General features: G+C 35.9%; 1 protein-coding gene across 6 annotated transcripts in view; it reads right to left on the minus strand.

Annotated features, from left to right (window-relative positions):
• LOC106982877 (sodium channel protein type 3 subunit alpha) overlaps positions 1 to 17,161 on the minus strand; it is a 113,992-nt gene extending 96,831 nt beyond the window's left edge. For all 6 annotated transcript variants that reach the window (XM_027055590.2, XM_027055589.2, XM_053215196.1 and 3 more), the window contains exon 1: positions 16,906 to 17,161. The gene's annotated coding sequence lies outside the window, so the exon portion shown is untranslated. The remainder of the gene's footprint in view (positions 1 to 16,905) is intronic.
• Between the last annotated feature and the right edge of the window lie 293 nt (positions 17,162 to 17,454).

Consider the following 17,454-nt stretch of genomic DNA (forward strand, 5'->3'; position numbering starts at 1 on the left):
AAGGCCTTACCCTGAAAAAGGTAGGTGTCATCAGCTGAGGAACCTTGGACAAAGTTGCTTCAATTTTATTTTTCTTAATATATTTATATTAACATTATTAGTTATAATACTAATATCAACAATTGAATGTTTAAAACATTTTAATGTTTATTTATTTATTTTGAGAGAGAGAGAAAGAGCATGAGCAGGAAAAGGGCAGAGAGAGAGGGAGGGAGAGAGCGAATCCTAAGCAGGTTCCACATATCAGAGCAGAGTCCAGTGCAAGGCTTGATCTTACAACTATAAGATCATGACCTGAGCCAAAATCAAGAGTCAGACGCTCAATCAACTGAGCCACCCAGGCGCCATCAACAGCTGAATTTTGTAGAGGTGAGCTCAATCATTTATATTCACTTTTGTGGTATTTTAGTTTATCCTGACAATTTATGTGTTCTTTAAGACTGAGTCCCATTGTTTTTTAAAAATTTCGTCTTATTTCAGGTGCATTGTTTTTACCATCATTTTTCCTCTTTAGTTTATCTTGTAACTGTTTCTGGCCATTTATGCTATTTTCTTTTCTCTCAATACATCCTGTCCTTTATATTCATAATATGATATACCTGCCTTCCTCTCCCGACCCCACCCTGATCAAAACCATTTCTGCCAGGCATTAGGCTATAAAACTCTGGGGACTTAGCTCTTTGTGCAAGGGCCAAAGCAGATCCAAAGCCTCTTTCTGAGGAACTCACAGACTTTGCCAGCCTGTCTCTGGCAGCATTTCCCCACAGGGAAGGGGCAGCATTCCATCTGGGTGGGAATGCTGGTTGGCTCTCCAATGTCTGTAATCATCCTACCCTACCAGCTGCTCATTTGGTTTTAAGACTTCAGGCCCTTATCTAGGGGACAATACCAAATGACCAAATCACCAGTGAAGTGAAATACAAGAAGTTTGTCTGGAAAGTAAACTGTACATCTACTCCCTTGGGTGCTCCAGAGATTCTCTTGGATCATATTTGACCACGAGAAAGCTTCATGGTGCTTCACATTAACCTAAAATCTGGGATTTGTTTCTCTGAGTTGTATAAAATTCATTCCTGAGTTCACTCTATAAATGTTGAGCCCAAGAGGCTCAAAGCTAAATGTACATTCTAAAAGAGGAACTTCATTAATCCCCAGTGTTGGCGGGTTTATCATCCCCATTTTCTCTATTTTCCTTTTCTTCAACTTTCTATTGCACATGGATTAAAAAAAAATAATATACCACTTTCCACAGTATTTTTATAGAGAAGTGGGATATAATTAATGTCAAATTTTTCTGTTTATTCATAAGCATGAGACTATGCTACTTATAAATTTTCTATTTATTTGTAAGCATGAGTCTATGCTGCTTATAAATAATTATTCTCAAAGACTATAGTTAATTTTAAAATGAAATAAATGTAAAAAATTGAACTTGGAAACCCAGTATCCTAAAACTGAAAAGAATCTTTCAGTCCATCTATTTTCACCATCTAAGTTTTATAGGAGTGGTTCTTCATATTGGCATCAAAGTCACCTGGAAGGCCTTGCCAGTTGCCTCCCTAGAGTTGCTAATTCTATAGATATGAGTGAGGCCCCAAATTTTGCATTTCTAACAAGCATACAGATGATGCTGGTGCTTCTGGCCCAGGAATCATACTTTGACGTGACTGGCTTATAGAAACCACAATTTTATTTTTCTTGAAGTTAGAAACATATGTGCCATTAATATTGCTCTCATTTGTTCATTTGCTCATTTGTTCATTCATTTAATGTCCTGTGATATAATTCCTCTGAACCCAGAGTCTTGGAATGATTTATGGCAGTATTCTACAAAAGCCTGCAATAGCTTCCTGTCTCCCAGCTCCCAGCCTATTTTCAACAGCAATCAGATCAGTTTGGGAAAAATGGAAATCAAATCATGTCATTCCTCTGATCAAAAGCCTTCAGAAGTTACCCAGAGAAAGGGCCAAACTCCTTTCAATTATCTATAAGGCCTCATGATATGGCCTTAGAGCAACCTAGCTGAACTTATCTCCTCTTGCTCTCCCTCTCCCTCACTGCTTGTTAGCCAGATTGGCTTCTGTCTGGCCTCTGCACCTGCCAGACACATATATACTGTTCCCTCTCTCAAGAATGCTCTTTCTCTAGATAGCTGAATGCCTAACTCCCTCATCTTCCTCAGGTCTTGGCCAAATGTATACCTTCTCAAAGACACCTACTGTGCTTCCCCTCCAGTTTATTACCTCACTTTATTGGTGTCTACACACCATCACCTTATTATATACTACATCATTTACTTATTTATAATGTTTATTATTCATTTTCTTTCTCTCCTGTGTAGAACATAAGCCTTGTAGGCGCTGGAATATTTGCTTTTTAGGTCTATTTTGTTCACCAACAAATCCCAAGTGCTTAGAACAGTACATGACACATAGTAGGTGCTCAGGAGGCATTTTTGAATAAACGGATTATTTAATTTTGGTTTTCCCACAAAATTTAATAATTTATATTTTAATTTACTGAAAAGAAATTCAACCTACATGTACTCTTTAAAAAGGCTTGCATTCTATTTATGGCAGCATATTTTATAATAGCAAAGTCTAGAAAAAAATGAAATGTCCACTAATAGGGGATTGGTTAAGTAAGTAAAGTAACTTGGGTTTGTATCATACAGCCATTAACATGATAAAATTAAAAAAAAACAGTAAAAGCCACATTATCTATGGGTACTATATTTCCTAATTTTGTAGTCCTATTTAATATAGATTAAAATAACACACATTGAAATCTTGTATACCTTAAATTGTATAAATAAGCTAAGTTTACTAGACTGTCTTTAAACAGAGCAAAATAAAGACTGAATGCTTTAGTCAAAGAGTTCCCTACAATCAATATTGTAGAGGCGTAATAATAATGATTATATAGAACATTAACTAAGCACTTGCTATGCAGTAGGCACTGATCAGCTCACTTAATCTTTACAATAACCCTGTGAGATAAATGTGGTTATTGTCCTCATTTTTCAGATAAAGGAACTATAAGGTCCAGAGAGGATAAGTAATTTGGCCAAGATTGCATGGCTAGTAAATGGTGCCATCAAATCAAGTGGTTGTTTGTTTTTTGTTTTTTGTTTTAGAAAAAGTAATCAAACTCTCTCTCTAAAACTATTTTACAATCTGCTTCTGCAGTTTCATCTTACATACTTACCTACATATATGTCAAACTGATCTATTTGCCATTCCCTGAAAGTCTCCAGTCTCTGGCCTCTGGACATCAAAAACATTCCTTGTGCCTGAAATATCATTGACCACCAATCATTGCTTGTTAAGATCCTACCTACACTCTAAAGTTAGAAGTCATTTTGCATTCCTCTAAACTCCCATAGCACACACATATTGTCTTTAAAATTCATATAATAATTATAATATTCTATCATCTGTTGTTCTTAAGGTCGCGCCTTATTGCTTCTACATTTACTGCTAAAGTCCTGGAGGATGGGATTTTACTGACTAGCCACCACAGTAAGCAGGCAGTTATTAGATAATTATTGAATACAATTACCTAAAACAAATTTTATAAATGCCCTGTCCGATGTGGTAGCCACAAGCCAGATGTAGGAGTTGAGCATTTAAAATGTGGCTAGTGCCAAAATTTGAAATGATGATATTTGGGGTATATTGGCTTTAAAAAACATAGCATCAATAACATTAATTTCACTTGTTAATTTTTCCTTTTTTTAGCATCTAGAAAATTTCAAAGTACATATAGGGGTCTCATTATATTTCTATTGAATAGGGCTGCTCTGATATATACAATTACCCTACCCTCTCACCCTCCTCCAAATGGTCAAACACCTAAACAAACACAGGAATTAGAAAGGGGGACAATCCCCTATTCTGAGATGCTCAAAAAGTGAGAGGGGGGGCTCTCTCTGGATGGATAATTTTTCTATTTTACTTGGTCAGATTGTTATTTTTGTCCTAAGTCACAGGATTTGGGACCAAGCAACAATATAGTGAAAAACTTATTTGGTCCATAAGCAAACATTCTGTGTGTGGGGGTGTGTGCCTGCACGCACATGTGTTTCTGGAGTGGAAACCACATTTAAATCTGAATACAACAGAATTATAGAAAGCTTTCTATTTTGAGGTAAATTGGCAGCATGGCAAACAGAAAGCAAACAGCGATATAATCCTTGATCCATACTCCTACTATAACATCAGTGCTGCTTCAGCCATTACAGAGAGCCCTCCCTGTGAGTGCCCTCAGCCACATTTCTCCTACTGCTGCTGGTGCCGTGTGCTTTAGGCAGTTTCTTTCCAGGCAACCACAGACTGTTTACTGACTGTAATCAAAATGACAGCACACTGTTTTCACAACCGAGTGTTGAGAGTTGATTGCCTTTTTCACTTGGCAACCTGAGGGAACTTTAGAACTGGGATCCTGAGGTACAACTTGTGTTACTTAGATGCAGAAAAACCATTTGACAAAATACGACATCCATTCTTGATAAAAACCCTTAACAAAGTACGGATAGATGGAGCATACCTCAACATCATGAAGGCCACATATGAAAGACTCACAGCTAATATCATCCTCAATGGGGAAAACTGAGAGCCTTTCCCCTATGGCCAGTAACAAGACAAAGATGTCCACTCTCACCATTACTACTTAACATAGTACTGGAAGTCTTAGCCTCTGCAATCAGACAACAAAAAGAAATAAAAAGCATCCAAATCGGCAAGGAAAAAGTCAAATTTTCACTATTTGAAGATGACATGATACTCCCATGTAGAAAACCCAAATGATTCCACCAAAAAATTGCTAGAACTAACACATGAATTCAGCAAAGCTGCAGGATATAAAATCAATGTGCAAAAGTCTGTTGCATTTCTATACAACAAAACAAAGCAGGAGAAAAAGAAATCAAGGGATCAATCCCATTTGCAATTGCACCAAAACAATAAGATACCTAGAAATAATCCTGACTAAAGAGGTAAAAGATCAACACTGAAAACTACAGAACACTTATGAAGGAAACTGAAGAGGACACAAAAAAATGGAAAAGCATTTCATGCTCATGGATTAGAACAAACATTGCTAAAATGTCTATACTACCCATAGCCATCTACACATTTAATGCAATCCCTATGAAAATACCACCAGCACCTTTTTTTGCAGAGCTACATCCTAAAATTTGTATGGAACCACAAAAGATCCTGAATAGCCAAAGCAGTTCTGGGAAGGAAAAAAAACTGGAGGCATGATGATTCTGGATTTCACGCTATATTACAAAGCTGTAGTCATCAAGACAGTATGGTACTGGCACAAAAACAGACACATACATTAATGGAACAGAATAGAAAATCCAAAAATGGAGCCACAACTGTATGGTCAATTAATCATCAACAAATCAGGAAAGAATATCCAATGGAAAAAAGACAGTCTCTTCAACAAATAGTGTTGGGAAGACTGGATGGCGACATGCAGAAGAATGAAACTGGACCACTTTCTTACACCACACACAAAAATAAATTCAAAAGAATGAAAGACCTGAGACAGGAAACCATCAAAATCCTGGAGAACATAGGCAGCAACTTCTTTGACATGAGCCATAGCAACTTCTTACTACATACATTTCCGGAGGAAAGGGAAACAAAAGCAAAAATGAACTATTGGGACATCTTCAAGATAAAAACTTCTACACAGTGAGGGAAACAATCAACAAAACTAGAAAGCAACCTGTGAAATGGGAGAAGATACTTGCAAATGATGTATCTGATAGTTTATATCTAAAATCTATAAAGAATTGTCAAACTCAACACCCAAAAAACAAATAACCCAGTTAAGAAATGGGCAGAAGACATGAATAGAACCTTTTCTAAGAAGACATCTAGATGGCTAACACTGACATGAAAAGATGCTCAACATTACTCATCATCAGGAAAATACAAACCAAAACCGCAATGAGATTGTACCCCATACCTGTCAGAATGGCTAAAATTAACAATGCAAGAAACAACAGGTGCTGGCAAGGATGCAGAGAAAGGGGAACTCTCTTGCACTGTTTATGAGAATGCAAACTGGTGCAGCCACCCTGGAGAACTACTGTTTCTGTAGGTTCCTCAAGAAATTAAAAATAGAACTATCCTATGATCTAGCAATTGCACTATTAGGTTTTTACCCAAAGGATACAAAAATACAGATTCAAAAGGGGTGCATGCACCCTAATGTTTACAGCAGCATTATCAATAATAGCCAAGCTACAGAGAGAGCCCAAAGGTCTATCAACTGATGATGGATAAAGAAGATATGGTGTATATATAATGGAATATTACTCAACCATCAAAAAGAATGAAATCTTGCCATTTGCAATGATGTGGGTAGAGCTATAATCTATTATGCTAAGTGAAATAAATCAATCAGAGAAAGACAAATACCATATGATTTCACTCATATGTGGAATATAAGAAACAAAACAGGTGAACATATAGGAAGTGAGGGAAAAAGAAAAGAGAGAGAAACAAACCACAAGAGGCTCTTGGTGATGGAGACAGATGGAGGGAGATGTGTTGGGGATGGGCTAGATGGGTGATGTATATTAAGGAGGGCTCTTGTGATGAGCACTAGGTATAGTATATAAGTGATGAATCATTGAATTCTACTCCTGAAGCCAATATTGCACTGTATGTTAACTAACTAAAATCAAAATTTTTAAAAAGGTGGGGGAAGGAAAATTAGTGGTCCCTTCCCTCTTGTGCTAAAAGAGGACAGGCATTAAATAAAGCAATCTGAGGCACAGAAACAAAACAAAACAAGAACAAACCACAAAAAAACAACAACTTGCATTACTTCGAGATGGCAATGCTTTCTTCCTCAAATATAACCTGAATTCCTTTGAGGTTTATAATTAAGAGGTTTAAGATTTATCTAGCCTGGAACAGAGAGGCTGTAATCACTCCCTTCCAATCAGTTCTAGTGGAATTGGTGTTTGATTTAGATGGGGCTGAGGTTCGGCTGTCACGTGATTCTTCACCAGTGAGGACCCGGCCATGTGAGGGAGCTTCTCTACTAAGCATGCCCCACAAATAGATGATTATAATGCCATGCACTCTGATCACCCTGACATAGTGCCCCAGAAGACAGTGTAACATAATGGATAAGTTTGCCCTGCTCTATCTTTTTAGAAAAAAAGATTTAATGAAAAGGTAAGGAAGAGAGGGAGGAAAACAGGAGACAAATGGAGCCTGCCATTCAGGTAACCTGTATTTTAGGCTTGTGTTTGCCATCAGTTGTTGTGACATATTGAACACTCAACATCTTAGGTGTTCATTGTCCACATCTGTAAACAAGAGGGAGAGGAGGAAAATTGACTAGCTCATTTGTAGTGCCTTTTTTGTCTCTAAAACTCTAGTTCCCGTATCCAGACTCTGGGACTCTGTACCAGACACACTCCAACATCCACAACTTCTGGGAGAATTGAATGATGGGTACAACAATAGTCTTCTACTCTGAGCAACAAGGACCACTGCATACTGGACCAATCATGTAACTGAGCTAGGCTGTGCTATACTTACTAGAGGCTACCTTCATCTTCAGAATACTTTAGTGAACTTGGGACTTGCTCAGATTTAAACAATGTTTTTTTGATGAATAAATACTATGAATGCCTTGACTAGAGCACAGCTGGAAGGTTGGTTGCTGAAAAGAACGATCCCTCAAATCCTTTCTAACTCTACATATTCAATCCTGTATACATGATTTCTTCATGAAATGGTAATATGAAAAGTCTTCTCATCTGGGGAATTCTACACAAATAGCAGGTTTAAAAAAAAACTCACAAAACTATGTCTAATTTTCAGTGAAATATGACAAGTCACTTGGCTAAGTTCCCCCCACCCCCAGCCTCACCACCACCATCCCTGCCACAAAAATAGGGTCTTTGAAAGCCAGAAAAGCTGAAAATATTTCTCCTAGGATCTGAATTCAGGACCCAAAAAGTCAGTGTTTGTTTTTTTCACCTTTCCAGCCACTAAGCACATCATTGGCACCAAAAATTAGAGCAAGGGCCTGGGTGCACCGCCCTGATGTAGGTGTCAGTGATGCCACTCACTACAGCAGGAACACACAGTGGAAGGTCTCTGATGTAAAGGCAGGAAGGATGCTGTTCAATGCTCAATTCCTTCGAGGCTAAAGACAACCAGAATGCCTCAGGTAAGAAAAAATTACATGTGATGCACGACTTCATTTCAGGAAAGGATTTGCAGCAACCAGCTTGCTCACGAGAGCCAAGACTGATGTCGCCTGTCTATCCTGGCTCTACCCAGGATGGACTATCTAGCAAGTGAGCCCCTGGCTAACAGAGGGCAGCAGTCATGAGGAGAAATGTAAAAGCTAAAGGGAAAAGATGCTAGAAAGAACTGGAATCTGTGGCATTCCTGCAATGTTTCAAGCGTGCCACCCGAAATGTCTCCTCAAGGATTTGGGTAATTGAGGATTCTGATAAAATTGCTTCAGCAATATTGAGCATTGAATGCACTCCTTCTTCAAGTGACCCCCCCCTTTAAAAAATTAATAGACTTTATTCTTTCAGGCTAACAAAAAATTTTGATTGGAAAAATACGAAGAGTTACCACATCAAGTGTGCCTTTTTCAGCTTTAAATATTTAGTCCTGAAACCTTTTATTCCGGAAGAATTTAAGAGAATAAGTAGAAAATATTTTCTCACACATAAAAGTCTCTAAATTTAGCTTTCTTGAGGGATATGGACTGTTGAAAAAGTGTGTATTATTTTATGATTAAATTAGTCTCAGAGAGGGGTGCTGGAGACGTGGCACCACTATTGTGCACTTAATGGATGTTTAAAAGAGATGTGCCTTACAATGACTCAGAATAATTTTAGGACACCTGGCAAACAACATGTCCAACAAAAGTATAAGAAAGAGCTCACTTTTGTGGCTTTGGTGGTGTAGCTTAACTCTTTTGTGTTAATTTGCATAGAGATCTGTATCGTGATTTGATGTGCTGTGCCACTTTTTATTTATTCCTGAGCATTACCCTTTCCCTTTTCAATTGATCTAATTGCTTTTGAATGACAACTTGGAATGGTTTTCCCCAAAGAATCAGGTTAGTTATCACACTTGTCACCATGTTGGTAGAGAGAATGTTTATATCAACAATAAACTTTTCACTCTCTATACTCACTGAATAATTTAAGGTGACCCTTCTTTGCAAAATATTTCTTCTCTGGTTCAGGCTTTAATTCCTATCAACACTTCACTGGTTTATTTTTTTACATTTTCATTGTTGGCTAACCCCAAGTATTTTGTGTATAAAGGTAGGATGTTGATTATTTTTAAGTAAATGATCCAATCCCAGTTTAAGGACCCAAGCATGGTTTTACATACATCCATCACAAATCGAGCCTCAAACAAAATATTGTATTTCTTCTGTTTGCCATAGAAGCACCAGCCCCCTGCTTCAAAATACGGATATTCTCAACCTGAGATTTAACAGATCTTTCCTATCGGGTGGTAATTTTACTGACCAGATTGACAGAATGGTAGGAGTTGTGAAGAAAACATACTTAAGTAGTAATATTAAGTGATACTTATCTAGAGGCAAGACTTTAGGATATAATTTGTCCTGAAGCACATAGAAGATTGTTTTATTAATGGCTACCGCAGTCTCCTCCCAGCTGGAAAACGACATAAAAAGCAACTGGGGTGTTAACCCAGTAAATGTCTCCTTAAAGAGTTGAAAAAGCTGACTCATCTTGGTAATGGAATTCCTTTTAAGAAATGCAATTCATTATTAATTCCGCTTAGCTATTAGATTAATTCATTTCTTTCTCATAAATATCACTTTCTGAAAATACACTTTTAAATGCATTTGGCCTTAAGAAATTTGTTGGTTTACAGGTCTGCCTTCCCTCTGAATCTACCACAATTGCAGTTTCAGAAATTAGAAATCAATGTTTTGTTTCCAGTTGGATGACCTGGACATTCAAAGAGTATCTTTCAACAGAAACTCTTATTCGATTATTGAGGGCTTAATTTTCAAAGGAGCAATTTACGAGGTACAGAATGAAAAGAGAACGAAATCTCTGGTTGTACAAATTGCAGCTCGTGGATGCTTATTTCTGAGTGTGCACAATTGTTTGTATTGTTAGTTTGCACAATATACCATAGCCAGCAGCTGGGTCAACTTTCAAATAGAGGGAAGGGTAGGAAATTAACAATTTGAAATATAAAACTGCTTAAACATATGGAATAAATACCAGCCTTTTTAACCAAGGAAGAAATGGACAGGAATATATTTTTTTGTTGTTGTTATTTTCCTAAGCATTTGTGTGTCTCTTTACTGAACACACATCCACTTACTAGAATTTTGAAAGTCATTTCTCAGCTTTTACTTCGCTAGCCAACCTTTCATTAGCTTCTCTTATTTTTCTCTGCCTTCCTTCAGTCAGCCGGTTTCAAGGCTGGCCACATATTTGAACTATACTTGCAGAGCTTTTAAATAAACACTGATACCCAGACTCAGCCCCAGAGAGTCTTAATTGAATTGATCTAAAGTGGAGCTGGCATTGCTCTTTTTTAAGCTTCCCAGGTGATTCCAGTGTGCAACTAAAGCTTATCATGTTGTACCTCTGTTTTCTCTCAGGATGTTTACGTATCTATTTCCCTTCAAGTGTTCTTTTCCTCTGTCATTTTTATTAGTGAGTTTTTAATAATCTAATTTTTTTTCGTTTCTCATTTTGCGCTTTTGTCCCCCTGATTTCCCATTTCCTGGACAAGAAGTTCTCATCCCAAGTGGATGTATCTGAGGTGTATTCTTATCTAATACTACCAGATTTTTATGTCCATGAAAGAGAATGCGATATGATTGTAAATTATACTTTTGTCTGTTCTTCCAATGCTGATGTAATAATACACTTTAAATTTTGGTATACATATATAAAGATTGATAGTGGACCCCAACACAATTGTTGAAAAATAATATAAGAATGGATTTACTTGAGCTGTAATCATTATTGACTATTATTAAAGATAATTTGATAAGATATTTTAGAACTTTGAGGCCATATGGGACTCAAGGACATGTAAATATCCTATTAATAATATTTTTACCATTTCACAGCTAAAGGATCTATTTTTGAGTTGTAATGTAAAGACAAATTTTAATAGTTTCAGAACAGGGCATAAACTATCATATCAGTAACATGATAGTGACAGTAAGGAAAGCACTAATAGCAACAAAAAAGGGGGTAAGAAGGATCTATGATGATTAAAATTTGGTGATATAAATATCAGTAGGAAAAACAGATATATGGGAGGTAATGTATAGAACATTCAAGGATTTGAAATGAATGTAGTAGGAAAATCACAGGCAGTTGGTTGAGGCCTGGAATAGTAGATAAGAAATGTGTTATTGTGGCTGTGCTTCGAAATGCAGTCAAGCCATTTCCTCTCCATCAGGTTTATTTTCCCTCACTGGTAAAAATACTGGTTGGATTGGCAAAAGGAAAAAAAAACCCAGCCAAACTCTTTTGGCCATATCCTGCCTGTAGGTATGTTTTGTTGAATCTATCTAGTATTATAAATAATTTGAAATAGATGCCAACGTTTAACAAAAGAGATAATTCTAAAAAAAAATCTGGATTTTTTAGCTTCTTTGGAGAAATCGTCTGATTCAACAGTCTCCTAGCCCTAAGATGGAGTTTCCCCTCTTTGTAAAGGGTATGGGCTGTCCAGTTCCTTACTTGTAACCTGGCTGACTTCACTCCTCTTCTTACCCATTTTGCCCATGTAGAAGTTTGGGTTTGTTTCCTTAAGAATTTATTTGTAAGATTATTTCTAACCATGATGTAAGTTCCATGAAAAGAAAATGCTCAATACTTTGTTTAGGTAGAATAGAAATAATTTACAAAGAGGAAAATGAATGCCACAAGCAAAAACACCGAGGAGACAGAGAAACTAACAAACAGGTGACTGGTTCTTAAATAGAGGCGTAAGCCCTTAAAATGTGTTTTGTTAAGACCTATGCAAGAATATTTTGGATTATAGATCAGAAGCACAATGTCACTTAGGAGTAAAAACTGGGATTTGGTGAATTATTTCAGTCATATCTCTTGGGAAAGGAAAAGGACACAGTGTTCTGTACAACCCAAGTAAGAATAAAGTATATTCTAAATATTAAGAGATTAAAATTCCCCAAAGTAAGCTTCTTGGCAGAAAATGGCCAAAGTTATTTAAAGAGTGACTTCCCATCTTTGAATTCACCCATTGAATAAAACAATATTCAACCACTGTTTAATAATTTAAGCACCATCATTTCTTTCACTTTGTGCCAGCATAGAGCTTAATCACATGAAGGGCTCCCTATATGCAGTCTCCAAAAGGATGAACACCTAATTCAATTATTACAGAAATAACTCCAGACTTTTAAAAGATTTCTCTGAACTGAAACAACCTCTGAGAATTATCTTCTACAAACCACCACCCAGCATATGCACTGTATTTGTGTGTGTGTGTATATATATATACATATATATATATGTAAAATATTGTAAACTTGTATATAAGTTACTTTGCAGTTTTTCTCTATTCATGTATCTTGGGAAGAAATATCTTTAAAATTCTTTCTATAAGGTGCTTTATCACTTCAAATTCTGAAGAAAAGAGGTAGAGTATAAAAAAAATCAATCAATAAATAAGGCACCTTAAAGCTTGTGGTATCCAATAAGCATTCATATAAGTTTTGAAGAATTCTTCTACTGTGGCTAATTATATGTCTGGATATAGATTCAAGTGTTAGGTACCCAAAGAGTTGATACTTGTCAGGCAGTTCATAGAACAAAGCATGTCTTTGCATAATAGGAGAGCCACATTTTCTTTATTACCATATTATCAAGTAAAATTAACACTAGTCTGCTCTGAAATAGGTATCTACACTCGTTATATCCCATTAAAAGGTACCACAGAGTGAAAACTATCATCAGGTAAAACTGAACTAAAAAGTAACTTCCTAATCAAAGACAAATATATGACCTTGCAACACAAGCAACAATACAACTGGATTTTTATCCTTCCCAAATTTTATAATCACCTCAAACAAGAGTCTACCTCAAGAAGTAATAGTTCAGATACCAGGTTCTATGGTGAATTGCCATTAAAGTTGCTTATGGGGTAAAATTCAAGTGGAAGCAAAGATAATTTAGAATTGAAATTAATCAAAATTTAAAACAGATCCTAAAAGTGCAGAAGTGTACTGTTAATATTAAATTATACTTCAGGGGCAGGTAGGTGATTAATCTTCATAGTTTTGGAAACTTGTAAATCAACCATGAATATTAAGATAGAATGAATAATACGTTTTTAGATGACAAACAAAATACTAATTCCCAACCTTCAGTGAGTTCACAATGTTCCTATACATGAATGATAATGAGAAAAAGTAATCTGTACAGCCACTCATGCAAAGAAATTTGACTGTCTAGCCACATGTTCATTCTTTAATGGAAAAGAAAGCATTTATCTTCATATTCTTTTACTTATGACTGCTTTCAGCTAATTTCAACCCTAAATATAAGGAATCACAAAAGCTGGAGTTACCTAGTTTCAAGGAAGATGGACTACCAACAAATTCCAAGCACAGCACTGTGTAACTGAAAAACCTTCCCCTCGTATCTTTAAGCCTCCCGAACTTCTCACATCTGCCCAGTCATGAGCCCATTAAGTCATCTTGGCTGCCATGAAGATGAAAATGACAGTGCAGTTACTTGAGTCAGTTTAAAGAGGCCCAGGGGTGGTTGAAGGGCAGGATTAGGAGGCCTGGGGTGCTGAAAGCACATCCCAGCCGTAGCTCCCTAAGATCCCAGTAGCTGATCTTGACGAGCTGTCAAGAGCACAAAACTGCACGTAGAGAAAACCTTTGGAGGGAAGTAGGGATTTTGCAGTATGCCTACAATTTCATCAGGCACAATTTGCCTCTCCACCTTTTATTGTATCATTAATAAGATTTAAACAGTAGAGATTTGTGAGTTGATCACAAAGCCAACATCTATGGTCGTTTCTGGGATTTAGACTTTGTAATTTGATGGCTATAGTACAAATTATTTGGTATTTAAATGTTCTTGGTGAAACCTAAATTTTCTTTGTGAATCTTTATAGAGGTCTTTTGTCTGATAAGTATATCTGTTAATGCGCAAGTGAAATAAAGCCCCTTGGCCCTATTGTGTTAAAAAGAAGAAAGTCTTTAAAGTAGAGTCCATGATAATATATCATTGTACAAAAGAATGGTCTTCTAGAAGGTATTATGAGAGTTCTTTAAACTCCCAGGAAATGCCCCGGATGTTAGCACTAATCAATATTATTACAAGGAGCACATTTGTTGTTGTTGTTGTTGTTGTTGTTGTTGTTGTCATTGTTGTTGTTGTTTCAGCAAGGGCACTCTTCTAGGATGAGAATTATCACTTTTAACTACAGAATTTCTTGGCGGTTTCATTCAGTTCTTCCTGTTGTGGTGGAAGATATTATATCACCATCACTATTAATGGGGAACAGGGGAAGAGGGAAGGGTAGGCATTCAATCATGTCCCAGGATATATAATAAGTACTGAACAGACGTTATTTATTTACACAATCTTGCAGCATAGACATCATTCCTATTTTATAGATGATGTAGAGAGGCTTATAGAGTTTAAATACTTTGTCATTTAACAGTGGAACTAGGATTCAGTCCGCCAGCCCTTGCTCTTCCCCACTTCTCCATATTGCTTCCTAGTCATTTCCACCACAGAAGGAAGTGACCAAGGACCTTTAAAACATCTCTATTTCTCTATTTTTCTATCTCCAGGTTTAATGCACCATTAGTGGTAATATACAACTCAGTAAGAGTTGAGGATGTATCATATTACAGTTAAGCTGAGAAATAAATTGGCAAAAATCCAGATAATTAAAAAGTGTCCTCATATATTTTTGATTCTAATAACCCTACAGGCAAGGAAAATGCACGTCAGTGATACATGGTGTCTTTTCTCAGGTGATAAAGCTCATTATTTGTAGCAGAACTTGAATCAAAAACTAAGACTTCCAGCTCAGTGCTCAACCTGTTTATCTTGACTACATGATAAATTACATAAATTACATAAATTATTCTTGACCTTACAAATGAAGTCACTATTAGATTCTTCTAAAGAATAAGATACCCAAACTTACTTGATGTATCGTTTAATCAAAACAGGTTTTATTTTTAAAAATTTTCAAAGAGCAAATTTTGTGAAGAACTCTGTGTACATTTGCTCTTCACATGGTGACTACATATATAGACAAATAACTAAGAAATTATTACAACTACACCGAAAAAAAATTGCTTGTATTGAGGGCTGAAGTATAAGCATCCATTCATAAATGTAAAACAGTTCAATCAAGACCAGCTCCTGTGTTCATGTAAAACAAAGTTACTCATATTCAGTCACCTGTAGAGAAGCATGGAATATACAATACACCGAAGCCAATTAACATCCATTTCTGGGAACCCTTTTCCAAGAAACAGTTTTCTTCATATCCTATGGTAGGAGTTCTTCTGATATACACAAGACTCACGGCTTTTCTCTAAGGCAACCACTATTTTATGTTTTTAGGGGGAGTATTATTGTTTGTTACTCAGTGTAAAGTGTTAAGTGAGAAATCAGTATTTGCCCATATCACTAGAAATTACAATTGCTTTTAAATACTCAATGTCTATTTTTAGGCCATTTTGACCAGTACTAACTGGAAACCCAGGTTAAAATCAAAGGTCTTTATTTCACATAGGGCACACACTACTTGGAATGTTGCGGTGAAATCTTGGCATGCAAATTCCTACAAGCACTTATGCCTTTATCTTTGTTCTCATATGCTACATTACACCACCTGTTGTATTAAAAAAAAAACTTTATGATATTTAAAACGCTTCTTTCAATTAATGACTATAGATTTTCTGCCAATAACTTCTTCTTCTAAGGATGTGATTGCTAACTAAATGAAGTATTTGTGGTTATGCTATAAAATATTTTAAAGAAAACTACATAAATATATATATTATAAACTAAATAATTATTCCTTTTGGCTCAAGTGGCTCTCTCTGATATTTAATAATCACAATAACCAGTTATTAAATCTATAGAGAAAAAAATAAACAGAAATATATCAAGCTTATAAGAGAATTCATCAAGAAAATATAATAGCCTTTTTTAAGTCAATAAATTAAAAATTAAATATTTAATATAAAAATGAACATATTAAAATATAAAAGAAATAACATATTATGGAACATATAGGGGTGATTTTATTATTAAAAGGTTAAATCTCTTTTTAATGGTTAGTATTTATTATCTTCTTCCCTCCCTGAAAATAGATTATTACACCTCTATATTGTTATTGCTCCCTATACACATGGCCCCTCCAAAGCTGTTAAATAAAAGACTACAGCACAAGGATGATAGTTCCAATTTCACTATAGATTTATGTTTAAGAAATACTGGACACACTGGAATACTGAACACACTGGACATTTAAATAAATGATGTACAGCCACAAAAACCATTAGGTTAGCTTTGTGCAATAAAAAATAATTTTCTTTGAATACAATGAATCATAACCATCTGCATGTTTCAAAAACACGAGATCAGTAGTGCCTAGTCTCTACCATAAGTCACCATTTCTAGACAGAGGCTCTATTTCCTTTGAGAGATAAAGGAATAGTAAGCAGTTTACACATCAAATGATGACTTTGGTTGCTGTAATTTACATTAAAACAGCATTAGGTTAAAAATAGCAGCATGAGGATGATTTTAAAAAAGAGAAATGATCTGGTGGCTAGATTCTATGGTGCAGATAATTAAATGTTTTGCCAGCTTACCTGATAAAACAGAGCCTCACAGATCACAGCATAACAAAGCCCCGCATCCAAGATGGTTAGAGTATAAGGTGCCTTCCTCTGCAGTTGTTCAGATTTTTGGCCACAGAGGTCTACAAATTAATTACAATGTTTTTTTTTTCTTTGCTTTCTCTGTGGACAAGAAAACAAAGAGACCTTTCCAGAATCCTCTCTGCTTATGCCTCCGCTTCCTGTTCTGAGATTCACTCTATGGTACCCAACATATATCAGAAAACAGCTTTGAGGGGGGGAAGAAAAAAAAAAAAAAAAAGGCTGACAGCACTCAACATGGTACCGCCATCTACTGGCAGACACACAAAATTGAGCAAAAGGAAAAACATCCTCATTATTCTTTATCATCAGGTAAAACAGAACATCTCTCCTGCATAAGAGTATGTACAGAGATTCTTTCCCATACTCATTTATTTGCACCTCACCAATATTTTTTCTAAATTTTCTAAATTTACAAACTCTATTCACTCATAAACTAGTACAATTAAAATAAAACCTACAAATTTCTGTTTGAAAATT

The sequence above is a fragment of the Acinonyx jubatus genome, chromosome C1 (genome assembly GCF_027475565.1).
Source record: "Acinonyx jubatus isolate Ajub_Pintada_27869175 chromosome C1, VMU_Ajub_asm_v1.0, whole genome shotgun sequence".
In the NCBI taxonomy this organism is placed as follows: Eukaryota; Metazoa; Chordata; class Mammalia; order Carnivora; family Felidae; genus Acinonyx; species Acinonyx jubatus.